A 15843-nucleotide genomic window follows, 5' to 3' on the forward strand; every position below is an offset into this window, starting at 1 on the left:
TTGATGATACAATTGATGATACAAAAATCGAAAAGAAAGAATGAGGCTTCAAGGCGGGGATCCTCAGAGCGAATCTACCGGGCAAGTACGATTTGGTACGATGAGTTAATATACTGTAAGTAAGGTGCTGAAAGCCTGTAGTAAAAGAATGGGGTAGTGCCCGCACAGATCAAACTAATAAAAGTAGGGATACCAGGATACCAGGGACCTCAACCCTTGCTTATTTGACTTCTTTAGAGACTCGTTCAAACTAACTTAGCCTTTATCTAAGCTAAGCGTGCCTTCCCTTACTCTTTGTCTATCTTTTTCAGCTACCTCCCTACTGCACTAGAACCTTGCACCAGTGTCTCTTAGCTTCTATCCTAAGCCTAGATCCCTTTGTTCCAAATCTACCGTCTAAGCCTACCGCTGCTACCTCTAAAACGGACATGCCTGTCTTGACTTCTTACATTTGTACTACAGCTCCCACCTAGTGAAGGATGTCCGCCCCTTAGTCCTTTCTTTGTTTATACCATTGGATGTCGTCTGCCCCTTGTTTCTACTATTTGATGTCGTCCGCCCTTTCTTTCTACTATACCCAAGGTTGTTTCCACTATACCCAAGGTTGTTTCTACTAGACCCAAGCAAGACCACGTTGTCCCTTGTTTCGCACGTCGACGGAGTTAATGACCATTGATGCACGAACGGACGAAGACAAGACGGAGTTAATGACCGAACCGAACCGACCGAGGTACTTTATATGCCCCGGGACAGACCTTCCTTGCATGGGTGAATGAGCGGTTCCACTACAAGAACGAGTGCTTTTACTTGAATAATGAGTCCTTTGCCAGTAGGCGCGATGGTACACTTGCAACACCAGACACAGACTAATTCGCGTGCTATTTCAGGCTGGGCTATGCGACTTGAGGACCTATTGATGTTACCTCAATGACTGGGTGAATGGTTGCTCACAGAATAGGGGTGCTGCTCGACAGACTTCTTTATTTGACTCGGGGACTTAGCTATGTTACTAAAAGACTGTGCCCGTGGGGACGCCAGGAAGACTTATGGAATGGTCGCTAGCAGATGGATAGGTGAATTAATTAACAGGAGTATAATTCTCGTAGTATAATAAGAGAATTCGTTATTGTATTTTGAATGAACAAACAAGCAAAGCAAATCAAGTAAAGCACGTAGACCACACCTCGCATCAAAGAAAGCCGGAGTAATCTAGTAGGGCCCCTAAGATTCTTTCCTCTTATCTGTTTGTTCGTGAAGTCACTTCGTGCGTATCAAACTCTAGGGATCTTTCTCTTTCTTGCCAACCGCATAGCCTCTGTCCTGAAAATGGTAAATACAGACTAGAATGACTGTTAATCAGAATTGACTACTACCCGCCAATAGAGGAAACTAGCATCTAACTCAGTGAATCAAACTCCAAAGTCATAATCAAATCATGGGCGTTAGGACGGAATTACCCAGCGACGTACCAAACACAGAATATGGAATAACTGAGCAGCAACCAAGCCTTGCTTTTGCTTACAACTTCTTAGGTCTGATGCCTTATTTTCTTTCCTAAGTCTCGTAGTTACAATACATAATGAAACTTAGTAGTACAGAGGCCTATTTCACCAGTAGCCCAAGCCCTATGTTGGTATCCTGGAGTTCTCACCTTCGCTACCTTAATTCCTCTCCTCTGTAAACAAATACTTCTTTTAACAAGCCCTGCAGCTGTCAACTAAACCTCTCCTCTGTAAACAAATACTTAGTAGACTCAGTTGGTGTTGGCTAAAGTCCTGTGTTCTATAGCTTGAGTATCCTTTCCTCGCCTCGCACCCCAAGAAACTCTCCGTTCAGAATAAAGCATCCCTCCACTAGGGAGCACATCTTATAGAATCCAATCCAGTAAAGACATATCGGGAGCACATCTTATAGAATCCTGTAAAGACATATCATTCCTTGTATTCCAATGCGCTAGCAATTATGCACTATAGCCCTATTCCTGAGATCAGTATCAGAGGCGAAAAAGCTACATCCAGTCACTCACAACTACGTCCTGTATCTTAGAGCGGGCCAAGCTATCACTAGAGTGGACAGAGAAGTGGTTTTTCATTCGTTTTTCTGTGTACTTGAGCGATCGGTTTTTCATCATCGGAAAGGCTCACTGCCGCTACACTTACGTAGTTACTTGGCGGTCATTATGCCAGTGTTAAGTCAACTCCATTCTCCACCTTTCCACCTTCATTCTGCTCCTACATTCTATACCTTTCCACCCTAATTCTGCTCCTACATTCTCTATCTTTCTACCTTAATTCGGCTCCTAAATTCTCTATCTATCTTTTACCTGATTTCTGATTTGTTGATGAGGATTGACTACCCTCGACGGGCTCTATATTGACTACCATTGAATACCTAGGCCCGGCCCGGGTTCTATATTGATTACTGCCCCACCGGATACAAAGTAAGTGAGCTGCCGTTGCTCTACCTACACACCCATTACCCTTACAGTTGCTCCACCTACACACCCACTATACCCTTACAGTTGTTCTACCTACGCACCGACCACCCATAATCCAATGGCATGTCATCTTTGGCAGTATGGATTTTCTATCTTTTCTCTGATTTCTTTGACTTGAAAAATATTATCATATAATAATCACAGAAACTAGTTCTCGAAAATCCGGATAAGACAAGAAAAACTGTCACACCGCAAATCACCCTTGCACGAGGCCAGCGCTCCTGGTTGGTTTTGATGTTCAACGGATTAGTAGATGCTAGACGAGAAGGCTGTGGTTCGGTCCATTCATTGTTTTGTGCGGTCTAGGGTAGCACACCGGGATGGATCAAGGTACTGAGCGGAGGAAAGAAACAAACTTCACTCGGACCTTACGCGATGTTGAAAGCCCTTATTAATAATTCGGCTCCATACTGCATAAATAGTATATATATGGATTCGGGGATTAAGAGATATAGAGTAAATTGCTTGACATACGAGGATATGATTGAAAAAGGGAGATTCTCTCTTCTTTCAGTTACTCACGTTACAGTTAAACAAGGAATCTATATTATTATACCTCTAGAGACCCATATATACTATGCAGGAGGTGAATAAGAGCAGAGACAAGCCCTCGCACCCCACTGTAGGCAGAGGAAGAAAGGAGAGACAAAGGAAGAAGCAGAGGAAGAGTTAGTTCGGCAAAATAACCTGCAACCGCTAAGGCAGCAGCAAGATCGTATGTATATTCTTTGCTTGTTGAGTCAGGACTACAGACATAAGTAACAGAGTCCGTTTCAGAGTGAGGAGCAAGTCTTTCTTTCTATAGGTTCACAGAAGCTTTGCAATCGAAGCGGGAAGTTACGTTCTTGTCGGTCGATGGAGTTTGCCGGGCTTTCCCTTTGTTGTCGTATCTAGAACTAGAAGCTTCACTCGGTAAAGAAGAAAGTTAGGGTAGAATTCAGGTAAACAGCAGGATCAGTATCTCAAGCCGAAGCCCAAGATAATAAAGACCCACCTAATGGCGCACGCTAGCTAAGATAACAAAGAGCGGGTGTTGCCGTTAAGTCAGTTCCAAGAGGAGCGTTTATTGCTTTTGGAGAGTATGTCTCTTTGGGTGCTTCTTAAAGTGACGTTCCAGTTCGAGTTCAATCTATGAGAGAGCTTCTTGTGTTGATGCTGTAGTAGTTCCTTGTCGAGAGAGGTTCAGATTGGGTTGATACCTGTAGGAGCTCCTTTCGTAGAGAATGACCGACAGCTTTCCCTTACCCGAGTTGTAGTAGGCAAAGTAGTAGAATAGTACAAGTCGTCACCGATGTAGCTCAAAGTCGTGGCGGTGCGAGTATGGTTTACAGGAACAGTATGTATAAGAATAAGAGTCTAAAGTAAGCGGGAAAGAAAGAAGGGTCAAAAGGGAATCAGAGAGTACTGGTCTTGTTGAAGCTAATGCAGTCAAAGTTTCATCGTTAATAAGAAGAGAATCCGCTGTATAAAGTAGAGTTTAGGAGTGCGCTAGTTAATATGAGATCCGTTTTGCATCAGGCATCAGTAGTAATAAGTGAGGAAGCTATAAGTAAAGAAGTATAGAAGTAGGTACTAAAGTAATAAAGAAACTAGTTAAAGAGTGGAGCTAGTAAGTCAAAGGATGGAACTAAGTAGTTAAGGTCTAGAACACTGCCTGCTCAGCTTGCCTACCGATTGCCTGAAGCTATAGTACATGGAACTAGGAATGCCACTAGGCAGTATAAGCCTTAAGACCCGTGCCACGGATACAGAATTGACCTAAGTAGTTAAAGAGTGGAGCTAGTAGGTAGAAGAAGGGAGCTAGCACCAGTAAGTAGGGAAGTTAGAATGGAAAAACGAACTCAAAGAATGGAACTAGGGCTACTAAGACCTAAACACCTAACAACTAGTCGAGAGCTAACTAAACTCAGACTGAAACCGGTGCATCTGAGAATGGAGCCAATGCATCTAAGCCTTAACCCAGTACCGACAAGAATGCAACCATTGAGTATTAGAATGAGACCGAGTAGACTCAGAACCAAACAGTGCCTCTAAAGACTGCTGCTAAGGATTCCAAGCCTGAACTATTCCTTGGGTAGATCAGAATTGCACCAGTAAATCCAAGAATTGACCTAAGGAGTCAAAGAATTCCACTTAGTTAGTAGTAAGCCCTATGCTAGTTATGAAGTCTGTTAGTAGCAGCTATTTCCCCGCTACTGGAGTAGTACATAAGGTATTTCTTCGTGGATCCCCAGTTTCATCTGTATTTGTAGTAGTAGTGGACAAGTAGTCGTGCTTAAGAATGGAACATAAGTAGTCAAAGAACGAAACCCATAAGTCACAGAATTGGACTAGTAAGTGTAAGGCTATGAATGCGGAAGGGAAGGGAAGGGAAGAATTAAGCACTTATGAAGTGAAGCGAGATGCCCGGAAACAGAATCATTTGCCTAGCCAGGGAAGAAACATGTGTACGATTGAATGCTAGGGTTGCAAGTCAAGGTAGAAAGTGTCACGTTGAAAGAAAGGCAACCTCCACTCATTCATCAATTCCAGGAAGCGAAGCTTATTGTTTACCTTTTTCTGATTGTTTACCTGATTCTATATTCTATTGTGCACGCTAGAGTCAATAGTCTATTTGCCGTTGTGCGTTGAGCCAGCAGTAAGCAGTTCTTTTACTAACATTCTATGTTTTACTAACATTCTATCTATATTAAAGGATAGCGATAGAATCTTCAAGGAGTGGGAGTCGGGTATATTAGGATAGCGATATTCTCTCTTCAAGGAGTCGGGGTGCGAAAGAGCAAGCAGCAGGAATGGACAAACTCACTTATTGTTGCTGATGCATAAGCTGACTATGGGTGCTCTAACACTTATATGCTGGGGTGCGAGTTCAACTTGTTCCGCTTCCTCACTACTGACTCTCGGGTCGGGGTGCGAGTTCAACTTGCCTTCTTTTTCTTTCGCCTAAGTGTATTATGGTTTAGTCTTCAATCCTTTCTTTCAACCTTTCTTTCTACAGCTTTAGACTTCATTTCCTGGACTTGCTACTTTCTACGGCTTTAGATACGAAACCTTCGATTTTCCACTTCTTGAGCATCTACTATACTTTCTACTTAACGAGATACCTTCTACTCTACTTGACTTTATACTAAACAGGAAACTTCTCTTGCATTGGAGTTGCCTGAACTGGCTAACCGAAGTCACTTTCGAAGATAACCCTGAATGGACTCTAACTCTCTCTTGATAAGTGTCCTATATTCTATTCTCTCCTATGTCACTTCATTTCATAAGTGGGAAAGAAAGATGCTGATAAACCTGAAATATAGGAATGAATGATTGGGAGGCAGTGAGTTCTGACTCTAATAGGAAGATTGCGAGGTCTCGATCACGGACCTACTTCTCATTCTATTTGTGGGAATTCGATTATTTACTGTACCCAACGAGCGATCGGTTCACGTTAGAGCATGATGAATCACTTCGCGCGGCGGAAGCGGAACCATATCCCCGGGCCCAGCTTCACATTCTTTTCACAAACAATTGAAAAAAGAAAAAGACGCTCTTTTCATTCAACCAGAGCTTTCCCAAGTCTAAGTAAAGTCCAGAAGTAAAGGAGTTTGGATACTCCCCAAAGCATTTCGTCGAAATAGAGCATCCAATCCTAACATACAGCGCCGAGAAGGACTGCCTATCGCTTACTACGGGAGACTCAGTCCCCTATCTTTCTTTGACAGGAGGAGATAGAGTGGCTCTCAACTTAGATTCCAAAACCCGTGTCTTTCTTTGAAAAGAGGAGATAGAGTGGCTCTCAACTTAGATTCCTCAAGGTGGTAGGGAGAACAGGAATGCGCTATACACCCCGGAGGGTTTCCTACAGAGTTTGCGCTATACATCCCGGAAGTTATGTTTCCGACTTTGGAAGAAGGAGTCGAGTCCTACTGCTTTCTTGGCGTTGCTACTTTGCTCCCTACAGAACAGCACCCCAGAATAAGCTACTGTTGCGCTTACAGAGCTCCGGATTCTGCCGTTGCTCACTTTACATTGATTATTCTCCTGTACCATGGATTATTCAGTTGTTTCCTTTCTTTCTGCTGGCCTTCTCTCAGGTTTATCAGCATCACCAAGAGTTGACGAAGGACGCTTGATCGCGAGGGCTGCCTGCTGCTCTTAATAGGGGAATGAGCGAAATCAAAGTCATTAGGCCCTCTTTCCTTTTCCAACTCGCTTGTGAGCTGCATTTTGTTCTTTATCTCAGTCTTCTTTTTGTTAACAAAGTGGAGAAAGAGAAACTAATCAAATCAAAGAAAAGACCAACCAAGCGTATACTTAGCAACGGCAGGACAAGTCGACAAGCTTCTGCTTGCTTTAGTTTGACTTTTGGAATCAGTGAGTGTCTTGGCTGTTGACTCCGGTAGATGAGCCTGAGCTGGAGGATAAGAATGTAGGTAGAGTAGTGGGAGTGAAAAGAGATTAGATTAGCCTTAGTGAGATGAGCTGAGAGCCAGAGTCGAGAGAGGCAGACAATAAGAATCGAAGTAGAGAGAGGCTCGGGAAGAAAATCCAAGAAATGAGAAAAACCAGAAATCAAGAATATCAGAATAAAGAATTCCACCACAGTATACACATAGTAGGGGAAATTAGCTATCCAAATATATGTTATTATATAATAAAACAGATCAAACTAGGGATGACACTCGGAGCCAAGCCAATTACCGTTCCAACACACACAAGCACCTTGCTACTAAAGCTAGAGGATACCTCGCTTCATAAGGCAATTCTCTAAGTAAGGCCATAGCTAATATCACTGCTCCAATCATAGCAGCCAATGCTACTGTTCGAGGTCAAAGTAGGAATTACAGAATTAGTTGACTTACTTGCTTGTGCCGGGTGTGGGTAGGGCTTGTTTGATTCCTACATTCCTATTATAAGTTAGTTAATTCCAAGGTTCCATTTTGCGTCTTCTACTGACTCCTTCGATTCTTGACTCTTAGTTTGCTTCTGAGAAGAAGTAGTTCGATTGTTTTATGCATGAGTTCTACTCTTGCTAGTATAGCGGCATCAGCCTTGTTCTTTTGAGTCACAGTTCCCTTCCTTGGTTTGCTCGCTTAGTTCTTTAGTGCATAGTTTCATTGCCGGTTTGTGTACTAAATTCCCAGATAGGAGTTGAGTTACTTGGGTCAAAGTAACGCATTGTTAGAGAGCTGTGTTTTTGTTATCCTCATTAGGGGTTCGACTCTCCTGTTAGCCCTTGTTTCAGTCTCATTGGGTCGGTAGTAATTCGAATAGTCAGTAGTTGGCTCTAGAAAGCACTCCACTCTAGAAAGCAGGGATATGGCTTAGGTTCACTGTAAAGCAAGACGAATTAGCGGCAGTATCCGCCTTGGCCGTACCTGTTCAATTCCCTTTTGACTTCCTTCGATTCCCGGTTATGGGTTCAAGCCTTATTAGCACCCGTAGGATTCCCTATTTTGAGTATAAGTATTGGCAGCACTAGAGCGATTCTTTTATGCCCTTATTAGGGTTCAATTATTTATTCGTGGGGGTTCCGCTCCATCCTTATCATTAGAGGAATCAGACTGCACTAAAGGATAGGCGGGCCTCAACTAAGAAGCAATAATACGAGTCAGGAGTATAAGACTGATGTACAGGAAGGGTAGGCTAAGACATAAGGTAGTGAGAGTGAAAGCTGTTAGTGGTAGACTTAGTTTATTGAGTTAGGTCAAGAGAGGTAGTGGTTGGTTTCTTAGTAGTTAGGCGCATTCCCACAGTTTCTAGTTCAAAAGCACTAGTTTCGAGGTGATTCCCACTTTTGATTGAAAGTATGATAAGCACTTGTGTTAGTTTGGAACCAAGTAAAGACAGGCAACCAGGTAATAATGCAAGGTTTGTTTCCTTCCGTGGGTTAAAGGATAACAGTGAAGTATAGCAGTATTTAGTCCAATTCTTTGACTTATAAGTGCAATTCCTGTCAGCATTGGTTGAGGTTAGGTGGTCTTGTTGACAGTGATTTCAATCCAATGGTACTAGTTTCTTGCCTTGTATTAGTGACTTGGTGGTTTAAAGCAGAGATACAGTTTTTCAGTAAAGGAAGGGAGCCTAAAAGCTAGTAGCTGAAGAGTAGGTTTCAGAATTCGATAAAGTAATGGCAGACTCACAATCGAACATAGGGTTTTTAGAGCTGTAGCCTAGGACTCAAAGCCGGGAAAGGGCAGACCAATCGATAAGGTCATTCTAATAGGTTTGTGGGCAGGCGAGGTTCGTTTCTCGATATTAATAATAAAACATAGGATTCGGATCAGTAGCTCAATTCTCTTATAAGATCAGTAGCTCAATTCTCTTTTCATAGGAATTAGGTGTCACAGCTACAGCCTAATAGCCAGGAATATAAGATTTGAAGCAAAGAGGGGAAGACTAAGATAAAGCAAAGCAAGGTTTAGGTTCCATAGTCAAAGTATTGTTTGTACTTGTTGATTTCTTTATTAGAGGAAAGAGTATTAGAGAAACTAGTTTATTTCCTAGTTATGAGCGGAGGAGAAGACATATATTGTAATAACTTCTCCCCATCGGCAACAGCGCAAGGGAGATAAGAAGTATTTGTTGACTTAGCTATATCATAATAAGGATCATCGGCTGGGGGTGGATCAGGCGAGGAAGCTGGAAGTTTCGTTTAGTTCGGGTTACTTTCTTTTATGTAGTAAGTAGGGTGAGTTGGTTCTTAAAGCTGAGTTCGCTAGTCTTGTCAGGGAATCTATACAGCGGATGTTTACTCGGATGCTCTACCTATTACAGCTGACTCTATTACCCCACGTAGCAGAGCAGTAAGCGCGGAAGATAGTATTGGCTTTGAAGCGGTAAGTTGAGTTTCGTCATGATTTCACTTCGGATCAAAACTAAGTCAATAAATAAGTAGGTTATTATGTTGTTTGGTTCATAAATCTAAGTGTAGTTCGCCGTAGTAGCTCGTATATCGTTGAGTATACGTTAGGGAATCAAAGGCTAAAGTCAGTACAGCAACCGTTAAGTCGACAAGTTCAGAAGCTAGTGAAAGAGTCAGTTTCAATAAAATCAGCAGTTAGGTATCCAAGGTATCCAAAGTTTCCAGTTTCCAGTCGAGTTCCTTTTCTTTCTCCTAGCAACGTTGAAACCTGTTCTTTACTGATCTGTAGGGCTACGTTTGTTAAGACAGTGGAGTTCTTAGTTAAGCTAGTTTAGTATATAAGGGGTCAAGGGTAATATTCAATCTCAAGAGGAAGGGTGCGGTTTTACAAGTGACTATACCTTACAAGTGACTATACCTAGTGCTCAATAATAGAGTCAAGATTAACTGAAGTAGTGTTCGAGACCCTGCTTGCCGTGGAGAATATCCAGTTTGAGTTGACAGAAACAGTCCTTGCATAAGCTTCTGCTACTACCACATAAAGGTTAATCCAAGCACTACTATACTAGGTCAAGTCAAGTCGGATGCAAAGATTGGTTCAGTTGGTTTTATTTACAGATAATCTTTACTAATGGGAGTGGAGAGGACTAGTTTTAGGTGAAGGAGTTAAGTGTGAAGAAAGGAGATAAGATCTAATGCCGAAGCGCCAACAAGAGAGAATATTGCCCAGCAAGATATCGGTCTTGGTCTTAAGCTGCACCAGGAGATAGAGTTCCAGTTTGCATTTCAGAATTTAGGTATGGAGTTTAGGTGGTAAAGTAAGTCAGAATGAAACTCTCAAACAAGAAAGCCAGAATTACCACTAACGGGCATAACCCTAATAAGAGCAGAGGATTTAGCAACCTAATAAGAGGATTTGGTTAGGTCTAAGAGTCATGAGCTGGGGATGATAGAAAAAGTCACTAACCGCCCTCTAGCTCCTTCTCGGAAGTACGGATTCCACTTGACTCCGGGGGCCCATAATCAAAAGAATAATGAGCTAGGTATGATAGTGGAACAGAGGCTAAAGCGGATGCAGTCTCAAGTCGCGTTCTATATTCAGTAAATGGAGGGCGTTCTACTACTTTCAAAGTCAATAGTGAGTTTGTCGACGCCCTATAGCTCTATAGTTTGTTTTGGAGTAAGGAGTAATAAGTGCTTTGTTACTTAATTACATAATAGGTGCGTACTATCTTCTAGTCTTAAAGCACCGGAGAAAGAATAAGTTCTAGGTTACACAACTCTCTTCATCTTAATTCAATAAGCAAGGGCGTAATTAAGGATACAAAGTGAAAGAGTGGGCAAGCGGAGAAGTGTCCAGTTACTAATTCCTTCTATACTCGGGCTCGAAAGACTCAAGAAATTCTTTTTTACCCGATATCAAATCTTCTCTGCTTCTGCGATAGATTCCATGAATTATTTGTTTGGTTATGACTGCCCTACTGCTGGCTAGGTTAATGCGAGATAGAGAGTTTCAATATTGGAATTACTGAGTTGCACTACGCTAACGGGAGGAAAGATATCTTATCCGGTCTTTGGCGCAATTAACTGACTCCTTAACTGATACGAAAATGGGAACTCAACTTTCATCTGGAACTCACAATCTGGAACTCACGCTTCAAAGCAAGCCTGTACCTGACTCTCCCTTAACCGTTGCTATGTGGGTCTATTTTAGGGTAGCTCCTCTTCATTCCATTCTTTTGAACAGCTCATTCTCCACGACAAGGTAAAGGTAAGGAACCAATCTATACTGATTTACACCACGCTTCTTTCTACGAGAGACAAGATTGGCGTCTACTACTTTGAAACGACAAGGAGCTATAGGAACTACAGCATCAACACTCGAAACTATCTCTATGACTCTACGCACTGTGAAAGAGGGCTATAATAAGAAAGGTCAAGGGCAATAATCATAAGGCAATTCGAACCTAGCCTAGATTACAAACTGAAGCTAGAAAGAGGATACCGCGCTGAAACAACCAATTTGGAATGGAACTTTCACCTTGTCAACCATATCTTGGGCCGAGTTAACTCGAGCAGCTTCATCCGTTGGCCCTGGACCTGCTTGAAACTCTTATTCTTTCGTTGACAAAACACCTTAGCTCCTGACCACCATAAAGACTACTAGAGTGAAAGAGACTAACGCTGTCAGATGCAAGACTCGAAACTCCTACCGTAATGAACACCACTAGACTATAACGCGCAACCGACTAAAGCAGCACTCGGGTAGAACCCCTTATTGTTGATTCTTATCGGCTTCTATCTACGCCAACACAAGCAAGCACCAAATGCAACTTCCGCTTTATCCACTGAGTCAGTCTGGGCTTGATCCTTCTTCTTTACCATATTCTAGTAATCTGGTTCTGGTTGCTCCCACCTTAGAATTCGTGAAATTAGTAGTTTGACTCATCCCGTTACTTGTTCAATAAGCGTAGTTAGTGTCCCGAAGAAAAAAGTAAGCGTAAGCTGAAGAAAAGACTTGCACAAGAAACTTTTGATACCTAACTGAAGTCAGATCCAGCTTATTATCTTGTTGACTTCACTCGCCCTACTTCCTTAAAAGATGAAACTCAAACTTAGATTTAAGAACCGACAACACTGTCAATGGTACAAGCACCCGACCCGACCCCAACTCAAACAAGCAATCAAGTTTTCAAGTAAGTAAGTTGACTTATTGCTTTGGAGGAACTTTATTACTGCTATTCTAGAAGTACTTTATTTGAGTGTAAGCGGACTTGGACCACTACTCTACAAGGAGAGGGAAACAAACCAGTCAATCAGGCTAAGGTAAAGCCTATTATAGAAGCACTAACAAAGGGAAAGCTGTCAATCAGGCTAAGGTGTAAGTTTCAATCAGGCTAAGGTAAAGCTGTAAATAACCAAGGAAAGGGAAAGCCTTGAACTCCATCCACAAGAACTACACTTGAAGAATCGCCTGCTCCATCCTAGGAGCCTGCCTTTTATGAATCTACTGCAACAATGACTTATATGCACCACTACTTGGGGGGGCTGTCAACCATAGAACCAGAACTTTACCACTACGCCTACTTCTTGAAACAAAACAAGCCCTGCAGCTGGCCAATCAACTACTACAGAGGCAAAGAAAGGAATGAAACACGCAACTACTAAAAACACTGATGATACTGGGGATTCCACTAGAACAAGAACCAGAACAGGGCCAAGTGACTCTTAACTCTACCTATGAAATCAGTCACACTTACCGCTGGAGCAAGTAAAGAAGAATGGAATTGATTACTTCTAGAAGTGGGTGCTCTGAACCAATAGGGCTATCTTTATCGCCTACCCTGTGCTCTCCACTAATAAGTCATAATTTCTCATTTAATGAGCCACTACAGGATCTGGTTTCACTTATGACCGCTGCTTGTTCTGTCCGATTCCTGCTTGCTTGCCTTTATTGAAAAGCTTGCTCCTGGATACAACACTAAAGTACTAGATTCTTTTATCCATAGTACTATCCGGGTTTGGGTAAGAAAAGCATCAATTCCTGGCAATTATCCAGCTGATGATACTTCCACTGCTTATGATCTCGTTGCCAATGCCATTAACTTTAGGGCAGTACCACCAGGAACAGTACTAAAGGGATTCCACTTGTAGTGACTTGGCCGTCTTACTTAGTTGCTTGGCCAGGCTTTAAAGATACACCACGAGATAAGAATACAAGAAAAAGATGACTTTCGTTACTTTGATTACTAAGAACTGCCTTTCCTAAACCTGCTTTCCAAAACTATACTAGTGGACCCCCCGGATATAACTTACGAAAATCTTCTATCTCATCTTACCGTGGAGATCTTTCTCCCAACGACTACGAAGAAGGGACTTGCTCAATTGACACATACACACACTATGAATTACTCGGCCAATAGGAGAGGAAAGCAACTGATACGGTAAATGCATCTATATGGCCTTACCTTTTCATTGGATGGCTGGGCAACTCCAACTCAAACTCGATCTCAAACCGGACAGGTAAACTATATTCTAAACAAAATAGCTTATCTTTGCCAGAGAATTGAAAGAACCTTCCTCTTCTGATATGTCGTACTCTCCTATCCCCTCATAACTCAGGAAACTATAGCTACAGATAGACTGAAACTCCAGGAGGTTTCGCTTTCCAACAAGAATGGAGCTAGCTGGGCTTGGAAAACGAACTGTTAACTACCACTCCAACGAGGATAAGGTATTTGATTGAAAAAGGGCAAAGGGCATATTACAAAAGAAATAAAGGTGGGTGTAACAAAACAGGATGGGTACTTCTGCTCAGATTCAAAAGGCACCAGCTATCTTTCCCTTGTCTGATGGAACTCCATTGAAATAGAAAGCAAATAGAGGAAATAGATACTCTGAGGTATGCTATGAAAAAAGAACCTTCTTTCTGGAATATTGTATTTATATGGGCACTTGCACCTGACTCTTTACCTAGCTCTCTCACTAGCGCTATACCCTTTTATTACAACACTCTATCCTACCCTGGAATATTTGTATTAGACCCTAGAATACCAGAAAACCTTAGAATCTTATCGAGAGCGCTCTATACTAGAGGAAAGATTGCTATGAAGTGTGAGAAGGCAACTACTGTGACACCAGCTGTACAGGCTATAAAACGTCCTGGTAACTGACTCTACTCCATGGGAAGGGGACAAACTAGATCTCGCCTTATTACTAGATATCGCCTTATTTCATAAGTGTCCCGGCAAGCAAAGAAAGAGAGTACTGGCTTGGCATCCCTTTTCATTCATACAAAAGATCAGGCACTCAAGATGTTGGCTGGATCCTCACGACGCTTTGCTTTGATTGCTCTTCGGATGTCGATATGAGTTATTCAAGCATAAAGTCAGATGTCAGTTTAGTGTTATGTTAATAGATTCTAGAATATTATAGTTCTCTTTTTGGAAGTGTGTTTACTTTACTTATAGAATGGAATCTTTGTCTTATCTGAATGGAATTGAGTGCACACATAAGATCTAATTGATTAACCTAGCATGAAACTCTAGAAAGGGTTCCATTAATGAATTGTGATTCGCCACATAACAAGAACAGGCCCAGTACATTTCACGCTCTGTAGGATTTGAACCTACGACATTGGGTTTTGGAGACCCACGTTCTACCTCACTGAACTAAGAGCGTTACGACAGGAGAGAAAGCAGTAAGTCAAAGGATTCATTATCTACCGCATATGCATATATGAGAATGAAACAGCATCTTGAGTCCAATTGGAATCGATCTAAACCCTCCTTACTGCCTATACTATAGTTGTTTAAGTAATGGGTGGTAGGGATGACAGGATTGGAACCAGTGAAACATTTGTGACGCGCTACCAAGCTTCTGAACTCCACTGATTGTCTGCTTCTGAACTACTATCCAATTCCATATGTAGTTGTTAGCTAGCTGTTCTATTTCTTTGATGCCTCCCGCGCAACATCCCTTTTTCCAAATTGTTGTACTGTGGTGTCATTGTCCAAAATCCATGTCTCTTCAAGACGACTTCAATGGGGACAACAATGGGCGTAGCCTTACGAATCGAATACGGGTTAGAGTGTTGTTTACGAAGATCAAGGGAATAAAGACGGTACCTTTGTGAGTCGACCCCGGATAAAGGCAGGAAGTAGTTCAATTGCCAAGTTAGAGTTTTCCGATAGGGTACCGAGTGGAGCTACAGGGTTAGAAGGAAATGGAACGGCGGAATAGACCAACTGTTTACGGATGTCGGAGAGTCTAAACCGATAGTCCAAGGTAATGAGAAAGGAAAGAAAGTTGAGCACATTTCCATACTTGGGTCAGGCAGAGGCCAGGGTTGGTTTATAACCCAAAAGAGAAGAAGGCTTTCAGCACCCGTTTTTAGCTCGCTACCGCCGAAAACATAGATTGTAATAAGAAAGGAATTGTTATATAAAGTTATAACTGGGAACTCTAGCGGCCCTGCCGCGCAACACTTGTCTATCCGTTGCTTGGCGCTGCCGCTACACTTACGTAGTTACTTGGCGGTCATTAGCAGTTCCTTGGCGGTCGTTAGTAGTTGCTTGCCTAGACTTAATCGGATACTCCGAGAGGTATAAGGGATATAAGTGGGATTGCCCATCGCTCCCGATCAGGATTGCCGAGACCAAAAGTGAGCAAGATTCTTTTAGGACGAAAAGTCAGTTGGGTGCCTCGAGACATTCCATTTTAGGAGTTACCAGAACCCGAGGAACCACCGTAGCCTGTTCCTAGCGAACTTACCTTTCCATATCCAGTGGAACAGCCAAGCGCTGTGGAAACTCCGCCTTTGGTACCTGTGGACAGGGACAAACCAAAGCAGGAACCTTTTCCAGCCGCCCCACATCAGGCACCACCTGTGGGAGGTCAAGTTGCATTGAGGAGATACAAAAGAGAGAGGCTTGAAGCACCCGAACAGAGCCCTACCCATTAACTAAACACATGATAGGCAATAGGAACCCCG

General features: G+C 42.4%; 1 non-coding gene across 1 annotated transcript; it reads right to left on the reverse strand.

The window, feature by feature from the left end:
• Window positions 1-14457: 14457 nt before the first annotated feature.
• TRNAW-CCA (transfer RNA tryptophan (anticodon CCA)) lies at window positions 14458-14531 on the reverse strand. Its single transcript has one exon. It is a non-coding gene; the product is annotated as a tRNA-Trp (tRNA).
• Between the last annotated feature and the right edge of the window lie 1312 nt (window positions 14532-15843).

This window comes from Musa acuminata, unplaced genomic scaffold (assembly GCF_036884655.1).
Source record: "Musa acuminata AAA Group cultivar baxijiao unplaced genomic scaffold, Cavendish_Baxijiao_AAA HiC_scaffold_1146, whole genome shotgun sequence".
Taxonomy (NCBI): Eukaryota; Viridiplantae; Streptophyta; class Magnoliopsida; order Zingiberales; family Musaceae; genus Musa; species Musa acuminata.